The sequence below is a fragment of the Phacochoerus africanus genome, chromosome X (assembly GCF_016906955.1).
Source record: "Phacochoerus africanus isolate WHEZ1 chromosome X, ROS_Pafr_v1, whole genome shotgun sequence".
Classification (NCBI taxonomy): Eukaryota; Metazoa; Chordata; class Mammalia; order Artiodactyla; family Suidae; genus Phacochoerus; species Phacochoerus africanus.
Genome location: NC_062560.1, coordinates 71,318,459 through 71,329,905, shown reverse-complemented (window position 1 = coordinate 71,329,905; position 11,447 = coordinate 71,318,459).

Below are 11,447 nucleotides of genomic sequence, written 5' to 3'. Positions count from 1 at the left end.
TCCCTGGAAACTACTAATCTACTTTCTATCTTTATGAATTTGCCTATTTTGGATATTTACATAATTGGAATAATATAATATGTGGTACTTTGTGTCTGTTCTTTCACTTAGCCTAATGTTTTCAAGATTCATCAATGTTGTATTATGTATTAGTACTCAATTTATTTGTATTATTGAATTATATTCCATGAGTCTTGAGTGAGTCTATGTTATTTGTTTCTTTCAAGAAACTGGTCACTTTTGGGAGTTCCTATTGTGACTCAACAGGTTAAGAACCCAACATAGTCTCCATGAGGATGAGGGTTCAATCCCTGGCCTTGCTCAGTGAGTTAAAGATCCTTCATTGCCACAAGCTACAGCATAGGTCTCAGATGCAGCTTGGATCTGGTGTTGCCATGGCTGTGGTGTAGGTCCCAGCTACAGCTCCAATTCAGCCCCTAGCCCAAGAACTTCTATGTGCCACAGGAGCATCCATTAAAAAAAGAAAGAAAGAAGCTTGTCACTCTTATCTATTGGATTTATGGATACAAAGTAGTTTTTAATATCCTTTATTGTAATTTTCATATCTGTAGGATTCATAGTGTTAGCGCTTCAGTTTTGATATCTGTAATTTGTGCCTTCTATCTTTTGTTCTGGATTGGTGAAATTATTCATAGTGGCTTGTAAATTTGATTCATCTTTTCGAGAACTATCAGATTTTCATTTTGTTGACTTTATTTCTTGTTTTTTGTCTTCAATTTCATTGATATTTGTCTTACATTTTATTATTTCCTTCCTTCTGCTTTCTTTGAGTTCAATTTTCTCTCCTTTTACTACTTTAATAAGGTAGAACTATAGGTAATTGATTTGAGAAGTTTCCTCTTTTCTAATATAAGCTTTTAATGCTATCAATTTCTTTTGAAGTATTAGTCTAATTTTGAAGGACAAAAACATTCGTACAATGGCAATGTTGGATATCTTATTGTTTTTACAAATAGGCATTTTAAAAGCAATTTTAGGTTCACTTAAAATTGTGAGGAAAATGCAGACATTACCTATATACCCCTGCCTGTGTATATGCACAGCTTTCCTATCAGCATCTCATAACAGCTGCATTTGTTACAATTGATGGACCTATGTTGAAACATCATTATCACTAAAGTACACTGTTTACATTAGGGTTCACTCTTGGTGTTGTACATTCTATGTGTTTTGATAAATATATAATGGCCTGTTATCACACAGAATAATTTAACTGCCCTAAAAATCCTCTGTGCTCCATCTATTTATCCTTTCCTCCTCACTAACTCCAAATAACCATTGCTCTTTTTACTGTTTCCATAGATTTGCCTTTTCCAGAATATCATATAATTGGAATCATATACTATATAACCTTTTCAGATTGACTTCTTTCATTTAGTAATATGCATTCAAGTTTCCTCCATATATTTTAATGGCTTCATAACTGATTTCTTTTAGCACTAAATAATGTATTATAAGAATATATCACATTTGATGTATTTATTCACCTACTGAATGAGTCTTGGTTGCTTCAAAGTTTAGACAATTGTTAATAAAGCTGCGGTAAACATCCATGTGTAGGTTTTTCTGTAGACATAAGTTCTCAATTCTTTTGTGTAAATAGAAAGGAGCACAATTTTTGGATCATATGTTAAGAGTATGTTATGTTTTTAACATACATGGCAAACTGCCTTTCAAAATTGTACCATTTTGCATTTCCAACAACAGTGAATGAGACTTTCTGTTGTTATACATCCTTGCCAACATTTGACATTGTAAGCATTGAGTATCTTTTCATGTGCTTATTGGCACATGTTTCCTATTTGATGGAGTGTATGTTCCAGTAAATTTCCTGTTGTTAAGTTAGATTCTTTGTTTTTTCCTCTTATTGAGTTCACAGAATTTTTTAATATATTTTGGATCAAGGCCTTTGTCAGATATGTAATTTGCATATATTTCCCCAAGTTTGTGGCTTATGTTTTCATACTTTTTTATGGCCACATCTGTAGCATATGGAAGTTCCAGGGCCAGAGATTGAATCCAAGCCACACCTGTGACCTATGCTGCAGTCAGAATCTTAACCCACTGTGCCACAGTGGGAACTCCTGTTTTCATACTCTTAATTTGGTCTTTTGCAGAAAAAGAAAATTTTAATTTTGATGAGGTCCAATTTATCAATTTGTTCTGTAAATAATAGATTTGTGTCAGATTTAAGAACTCTTCATCTAGGACTTGTGACCCTAAGTCACAAATATTTTTCTTATATTTTCTTCTAAGAGATTTATAGTTTTTTTAATGTTATTTCCCAGATACAATTTTTTTTCTACTGTACAGCCTGGTGACCCAGTTACACATATAGGTATACATTCTTTTTTCTCACATTATCATGCTCCATCATAAGTGTCTAAACATATTTCTCAGTGCTACACAGCAGGATCTCATTGCTAATCCATTCCAAAAGCAATAGCTTGCATCCACTAAGCCCAAGCTCCCAATCTATCCCACTCCCTTCCCCTCCCCCTAGACAGCCACAAGTCTATTCTCCAAGTCCATGACTTTCTTTTCTGTAGAAAGGTTTTTTGTGTTGTATATTAGATTGCAGATATAAGTGATATCGTGTGGTATTTGTCTTTCTCTTTCTGACTTACTTCACTCAGTGCACTGTTGGTGGGAACGTAAGCTGGTACAAGCACTATGGAGAACAGTATGGAGGTACCTTAGATAGCTATACATAGAACTACTATAGGACCCAGCAATCCCACTCTTGGGCATATATCCGGACAAACTTTCCATATAAAAGACACATGCACTGCATGTTCATTGCAGCACTATTCACAAAAGCCAAGACATGGAAACAACCCAAATGTCCATTGACAGACAATTGGATTAGGAAGATGTGGTATATATACACAATGGACTACTACTCAGCCATAAAAAACAACAAAATAATGCCATTTACAGCAACATGGATGGAACTAAAGTTTTATAGTTTTAAATTTTATAATAGTTTCCACATTCAATTAATTTGCTGTTTCTTTTTATTTGGTACAGGCAAGCATGGTGGAGGGACAAGGGGATTTCTCTGTTGTCCTGGTGTAGCCTCCATTTTAGACAAGCCTTGTGTCCCTAGCTTACCAGGGTGGCATTTTGTCAGCAATACTGCCTCTCTTCTGCATGGCAGCTAAATTTTGCCTCATATCTTTAGTGGGCCTTTGAAGGGAAATAATTGTCTGCCCTTTCTCATTGGTAGGAAGCCTCTAATTGCCTGGATCTAAGACAGCTTTCTGTCCCTCTCCTAAGGATTAGAGGGATTTTTGTTTATTACCCTTCCTCAGAAGCAGTGGGAGTTCACAAGTTTTCTGAGAAGCAACAGTGTGTGCTGCCTTACCTTCCTCCACCACCCAGTAGCATTTTTGCAGAATTTTTGTCTTTTCTGTAGCAATGGCTTCCCCCCTTCTAGGCTTGCAATGTTCAGAGAGGCTTTATCTGCTGTTCTGCCCTGCTGCCCATCCTTCTCATGAAAGAGCAGTAAGTCTGTGGAGAGTGGATGCCAACTTCCCTGGTCTTTGCAGTTCCAAAAAGTTTTATGATCATACAGCTCCACATTGGGACTTCAGAAAAATCATTACAAAATTTATTCAATTCTTCTTACTGTTGTTATGTATGTCTTCTACCCCAGTGTTTTCTTATAGGTGAACCAGTGCTAGCATTCTTTCTCTCTTTCAAAGTCTTGTCTTTGATTTTTAGGCTACTCTATTGCCCATGATTTCAGATTTCTGATGGGATCAAGAAAAGTTATGATTTTGTTGTTTATTTGCCTATTTTCTTGTTGTTAGTATGGAAATACTAGCAACGCTTTTTCCACATCTTAGGCTAAAGTGAAATTCTGCACAATATCTTTTTAAAATTCAATTTGTTTAAAGAATGTTTAGGAAGAGGTCATATAGGAATTTCCTTTGGTGTCATATCTCCTTGACTATAGGCCTAGTTATCCATTTTAGTTCTAACATGTTAATATTTTGTTATTTCTATTAAGTAAGGCTTTAACTCAAATTCTTTTCTTGAAATAGATTAAAATCCTGAAGATAAGAAATGCCATTGTAGGAGTTCCCTTATGGCACAGCAGAGTGATAATCTGGAGTTATCACTGCAGTGGCTTGGACTGCTGCTGAGGCATGGGTTCAAACCCTGGTCTGGGAACTTCCACATACCATGGGCAAGTCCTAAAAAAGGAAATGCCATTGTAAGAACTCTTAATAATGGTTGATTTTACTAATAATAGAACTTCCATATAAACCAGTAATCCCTCTAAAGGGTATATACCCAAAGGAACTGAAATCAGTACTTTAAAGATATATTTGCCCTTCCACGTTCTAGTAACCTAAATGTCTATTAATTGATGAGTGGTTAAAGTGACAGTTGGAATATTATTCAATCATAAAAAGAAGGGAATCCTTCCATTTGTAACAAGGTGGATGAATCTGAAGGACATTATGCTAAGTGAAATAAGCCAGACACAGAAAGAAAAATACTGCATGCTCTCACTTATATGTGGAATTGAAAAAGCCAAATACATAGAAACTGAGAGGAGAATGGTAGTTACCAAGGGCAAAGCAGTGAAGGGAATTGGGAGATCTTGGTCAAATGGTACGAAGCTGAAATTTTTTAGGATGAATAAATCCAGAGATTATCTACAACATGATGACTCTGGATTGAATACTGGAAATTTGCTAAGAGAATATATTTCAAGTGCTCTCATCACACACCAAAATGGTAACTGTGAGGATATGTTAATTAGTTTTATTGTAGTAGTCCTTTCATTCACCGTGTGTATCAAATCATCATATTGTACACCTACACCTTAAGCATATGCAATTTTTATTTTAAAATAGGTTTTAATCTTACTTTAAATTTACACTTCAATATACTAGATCATGCTCAAAGATGTAGAAAGCAAAAAAGTTAGGCAGAAATTGTGTTGCCTTTAAGAATTTTTCATATTTGTACAGGTTGTATTTTCTAAGAGTATGCTAAGGAATTACAAGATTATTTTGTACAACATTCACTTTGAAAACCTCTTGACACTAGAATTTAGGTCAATTCAATAAATAATTTAGGAGCTAAATGAATTCTGAATCATTAAATGCAGAAAGAAAATAATGAAAACAATCCTCAGCTTTAGGACAGAAAATCAATTCTTGGCTTTAAAAGTCCTGTTTTGTTTAGAAATATCAGGCCCTGACATAGGCTTACTTGGGATTATAGATGTCTCTCATAGGAGTTCTGAATGTTATTTGGAACATTTAAATAATCCTCCACCGCCTAGTATTCAGGGACTCAACTTTACATAAATGTGTGGGCTTCCTGAACATTCAGAATTCTAACAGGGAGTGATACTCTAAATGGGACAAAAAAATTGGCCAGCTTAGTTGAGGCCAGACAAACTCAAGGCAAATTCTCTTCCAGGGAGCTATCCAGGGTACTACACCACATCTACCTGAATTTGTTCTGATGCATTGGACAAGAAACCTCTGCCCATATCAATTTCTACCTATCTTCCTAATTTCAATTTGCTTATTTATGATTTGTTGACCACAAGTAATCTAGATGCCTATGGCCTGCCTCTATTTGTGCGCAGTCTGGATCTGAATAAATATAGATATTCTTTTCTTCCATAGCCACCTCCAAATTTGCCTATTTTCCCATTTGAACTTCAAAAAAAAAAAAAAAAAGACAAGCACTTTTATTACCTTAACTATGTATACTGATAATATGTTGTTATTAGCATGTCAACAGTTTTTATATAATGAGGTCTTAAAGTGCTTCAGTGGGGTTTGTACCTTACATAAGATTTCCTTTGTTGATTCCTTTGCAGTTTAGATTTGCATTTACTTTCCAATTCTCTATTCTTTTTTTTTCTTTCTTTTCTTTTTTTTAGGGCCACACCCATGGCATATGGAAATTCCCAGGCTAGAGGTTGAATCAGAGCTACAGCTGCTGGCCTACACCACAGCCACAGCAACACCAGATCTGAGATGCATCCGCAACCTACATCACAGCTCATGGCAATGCTGGATCCTTAACCCACTGAGCAAGGCCAGGGATTGAACCTGCATCCTCATGGATCCTAGTCAGGTTTGTTATCCACTAAGCAATGAAGGGAACTGCTCCAATTCTCTATTCATTTTTGACATGAGTTTCAAAAATCTGAAATTCAAATGAATCATACTGGCTTGTTAAATAAAATTACTCTCTAAAGTATCTGTCTCTTATTTTGGCTAATTATAACTTAAAAGAGTGGTTCTCAAAGTGTAGTCTCAAGACCAGCAGCATCAGTATTACCTGGGAACTTGGTAGAAATGCAAACACTCATTTTTCAGTACAGATTTAATGGATCAGGGCTTTGTTTTGACAAAGTCCTGCAGTTGATTCTGATGCATACTTACTAGAGACTTAGAGTGCAATGTTAATAAGACCATGCTCATAAGTCTGAAATTATCTGGTTCAGTTTACCCTAATTCCTATTTAGAAAATTTTAATACCAGGGGAACCTAGCAAATAGGTATGGATGGGCCCAGGGAAATTTTTTATCATTATTTCAGTCATGGGAATTCTAATCACAGGTTTTAATGCAGATGACAACAGTTTTGCAAATTATATGCAAAAAAAACCAGTCTGAAACTAGGTAAACTGGTAGATGCACAAATTTACATCTTTACTGCCTTACAGATTTATGAGTTATATTTGAAGTCTGAGTAAGGTAACATGGCTACTCTCATATCCTTAATCAAAGAATGAGCCAAGAATGAAAATGAATTTTATCTGAAGGAACTCTCCTCAATGAAGTTCTAAGATTTGCAAGGGACCCAAATGAAAAACTGTGAATTAGGGGAGAGACGTCAAATAACGAGTCAAATTAGTTGTCTCTACCATTGGTGAACAATGATGTGAAGAATGCGGGCAGCAAGATTACCTTCACATCTGGTGTTACTGCTTTGCTTATAAAACTGTATGTGTTTTGTCAACTACGGCTGGTTATTATTATGGCATCCTTGGAATTCATTTCTTGTTTACTATATACATTATTCTAACATTTTGGAAAACCCACAACAGTTTTTTTCCCCCAGAAAATATCATTATAACCAAACAGTTTGGCCAGATTTAAAGAGATTTAGAAATAAAAAGAAAATTAAAATTTTACTTTTTGATATTTTTCTTATATATATATATATATATATATATATATATATATATATATAATACAGCAGAGCTCCTTTGTAATATGTACCATTGTAAAAATTAAATCAGTTGGAGTTTTAACTAAACTATGACATGTAAGTATATTTCATAAACATCTTAGGTGTTAGACTAATAACAATGGTTACTATTCTTCCTCCTCTAGAGTATTATTAAGGGATTTCATTCTATGTGTACTATAAACTTTAGTTACTATCGAGAAAGGAATAACTACTAAAATATGATTATATTTATCATTTTTTACTGTTTAATCTCGTTCAACAAAAAGACAATAATGAACTTACATTTTGCAACTATGTGTGAATTACTCCTCCTTTTAAAATTGATTTATAGGGAGTTTCTTAGTATTTTCAAAGAACAAAAGTTATATGACACTCCTAAGGAATGATTTAAAGATAATGAGTATTTGTTAAAGCTTAAAATTTCTTGTTTCTGTAATCAGATCCATTTTTATAATTTTAAATCAGAATATCTCCAAAACAAAAATGTTTGAATATTTTTCTAATTGTGCTTTTACGCTCTGTGTTGGGTTATTATTTCCCTACTATTTGGGTTATAAACTTTGGGGAAATAGAGAATACTGAGAGATATATGTTTCTTTGCATAATTAATTATCCCCAATATTCATTACTTTGTATATGTCACAGTTTAGGAATCAGAACCACAGTGTGGAATCTGTGGGTGGTCTTTGATCAGCAGATCAAAGACCATTGGTTCCTATTTCACACCCCCTTAGTGGGCCAAGAGGGTCAGTTAACTTTTTTCAGCTAAATTGCATGACCACCCACTTTCACACCTGACCCTGGTCATCCAATGTGTGCCATTTGTCACCAGGTAAAGAAATCTGTAGAGGTTTAAGTGTACCCTTTCCATAGTCCTGGAAATACTCAGAAAAGATGCACTAATAGTGGTCGGATCCATCTCATCACCTTTCATGATGAACAATATACAAATTAGAAACCATATCCCAGTTCCAGAACCACAAATATGGCCTAATACTGTGTAAACTTTTAATGCTAAAGTAATTGGAAATCCAGAGATACATAGGCATATAGAAATTTTGAGGTTAAAAATGCCTTAAACTGAAGGGAAAGCAAAAATTTCTGTTCTGTATACTTTGTAGAAGATTGAGTTCACGTCTTCCTTAGTGCACGCCTTTGTATTGAAGTAAAGTCATTGTGTTTTCCACCAACAATTCAAGGGTCTTTTGGGCTAGTAGAAATTAGATCTAAAAGGCCCTGATTACTAATAACTTAAGATCAGATAATATGATTTTGTTACAGGGAGTCAACACAGAACAAATAAGCCTTAAACTCCACAGACTTAAGTACTATCAGCTTTAACACAGTGTCTGGCTAAAGTAGAGAAGTCTTATTTGTCCAGACAACATATTTATTGAGCACCAGCCATATACTGTGAATGCAGAGCTTTACTGGTTAATTCACTAACATCAAAAACCTCAAAGTTCACTGGTAAAGAAAGATAAAGAAGTGCTGAAATTAGTATATGGAAAAGACATTATGGAAATACAGAGGAATGAGTGACTAATTTGTCCCATGGATGAATGCAAGGAAGGTATGAATAGGGGAGGTTAAAATCAGAGAGGCTTCACAGAACATGAGACAGACATGGTTTTAATTCTAGAGCTTTCATTTAGTTATCTGTTAGGTCTTGGGGAAATCACTGAACTTTTTCCAGGCTCAGGTTCCTCATTTATAAAATACAGAAAATATAAATTTTTATAAGGTGTTTTGAGAGCTAAATGAACTCATTAAGAGGATACAACTGGAGCATAGTCGGCTTTCAGTACATAGTAGTTAATATTTACTATTAATATTGACTACTAAGAGAAAGTTGTCTAGGAAGACTAAGGTAGGGAAGAGACAAAAACATGTGCATACATTTGACTGGAATATGAAGTGGTAGATGAAGCTAGGAAGATAGAGGCCAAATGGTGAAAACATTTAAACATTTGCACACAGAGCTAAGGAATTTGGATATTTTGCTGGAGATGGTGGAAGAATCATTGAAGAATTTTGATCACTGGGCTGCCAATGAGGAGGATGGATTGGAGAGAGAGTATAAATTTAGTCAGAGAGACCAGTTAAGAGGAATCGTTGCTATCATTACCTCAAGGAAATGTTTCACAAGGTGAACTGAGGCAACTGGAATGGGAATGGAGCAGATATTTAGAAAAATATTTGAGATAGACGAAAAAACAATTGTTAACTGATTGAAAGATTTGATAAATGGGAGTCTATTAAAACCATTGAGTCGAGGAAGGAGTTTTAATTATTTTTTAATGATAGAGATGTGTATAAGCTTATATGCTAAGGGGAATGTTGAATGAATGAACATATATACAGGTTAAATTTTATATAGAAGCAAAGTAATACATTCATTGTGAGGAAGCTTCTTAACATAGGTGGTGTGTATTTATCAAATGTGTAAAACAAGAGAAAAGGACAACTTCATTCATACAAAAAATATTTACTGATACCCATTATGTTCCAGGCATTATGCTAGGTGCTGGAGGGAATACATAAATATATCATATACCACATGCTGATTGGTGTTATTAAGAAAAAGAGGGATGAGGCTAGATAGTTATGGGGATGGTGTTTTAGAAAGGATGGTTTTAGATTCTGAAGTGACATTTGAGCAACAAACTCGGAGGGAGGTGGAGGTTATTCATTATTCTGGAGAAGACTAGGCAAGGAGCAGGTTGGTTAGGGTCAAATCAATAATTCAGTTTGAATGGGTTAAACTTCCCTTCCCTGTTAGGTATCCAAGTAGAATAAACAGTTGCATGTAGCAGTCTTGATTTCAAGAAAGAGTTTATGGTTGGAGATAAAATATGAGAGTCCTCAGCATATTGATGAGATTTAAAGCTGTGTAATGGGATGGGATAAGGGAATAGCTAGAATGTTGGTAAAGGCAGGTTAAGGACTGAATCCTGAAGTTCCAACTTTTAGAGATTAAGAAGATGAAGGATGATCCAGCAAGGGACATTGAGAAGAAATGGTCAATGACATAGAAAAATGTGCATCATTTTGTTCTGAAGTGCAAGTGAAGAAAATATTTAAAGAGAGAGCCACGAACTGCATCAAATGCTAATGAGTGGTTCAGCAAGTTGAAGTCAGTAATAGCATGCTTTTTGCTGATAGGAAAGGTCTGGCAGAAGGAGGAAAATAGATGATGCAAAAGGGACAGGGTGGGGTGGGTTGAGGGTAGAAGATATGAGATCCAGTGCTCAAAAATGTTGGCCTAAGAACCCTATCAGTTCAGCCAAATGGGAGTTTATGTGGCTGTGCGTACACACTCACATATTTAAACTGTTTATAGTCCCATGTTCCCCCTACTCTCAAAGCTTTCAGTTTTACAGAATCATATTTATAAAGCTCACTTTCTCCCTGGGGTATAAGCAGAGTAGTGATCTATTGGTGATTTTTGTTTGCAATTCGTTGACAATCTTTGCGGCCCCCTCTACTTTGCTAGCACTAGATGCTAGATGGTGAAATAAGTGGAGGGCACAGTTCAGTGTTTTCAGTGAGTACAGCACCACAGCTCTAGGTGTAGTAGGTGGAAGAGGGTGCTGTTTTATGTCTACCATTAGAAACCTCTCCAAGGTGCTGAGCCAGCTTAGTCACTGTTGTTTTTTGTTTTGTTTTGTTTTTGTTTTTTTAGAGCCACACCCCTGGCATATGAAAGTTGCCAGGCTAGGGGCCCAATTGGAGCTGTAGCCGCCAGCCTATGCCACAGCCACAGCAATGCCAGATCTAAGCCATGTCTGCAAACTACACCACATCATGGCAACGCTGGATCCTTAACTCACTGAGCGAGGCCAGGAATTGAACCTGCATCCTCATGGTTACTAGTCAGATTCATTTCCGCTGAGCCATACTGGGAAATCCCCAACTTAGTCACTGTTACAGTTGCTCTTTTAAGTTCTTCAAAGTGTCAAATGCGGAAAAAATTTTAAAGTATTTTTAATGTATTTTCTTAAGTGTTTCCATGAAAAGGATCTTTCTTGATTGTTTCCGTGTATGAGACTATACTTTGTTAAATCGCTAGTGCTCGGTGGTAGTGTGTGGCTTAGAGTAGCAAAGCAGTAAAGGTTTCATTTGGAGAAGACAGAAAAATGGTAATTACTGTCACTGCAGGTCCAATAGCCTCAAAGCAGGGTAGAG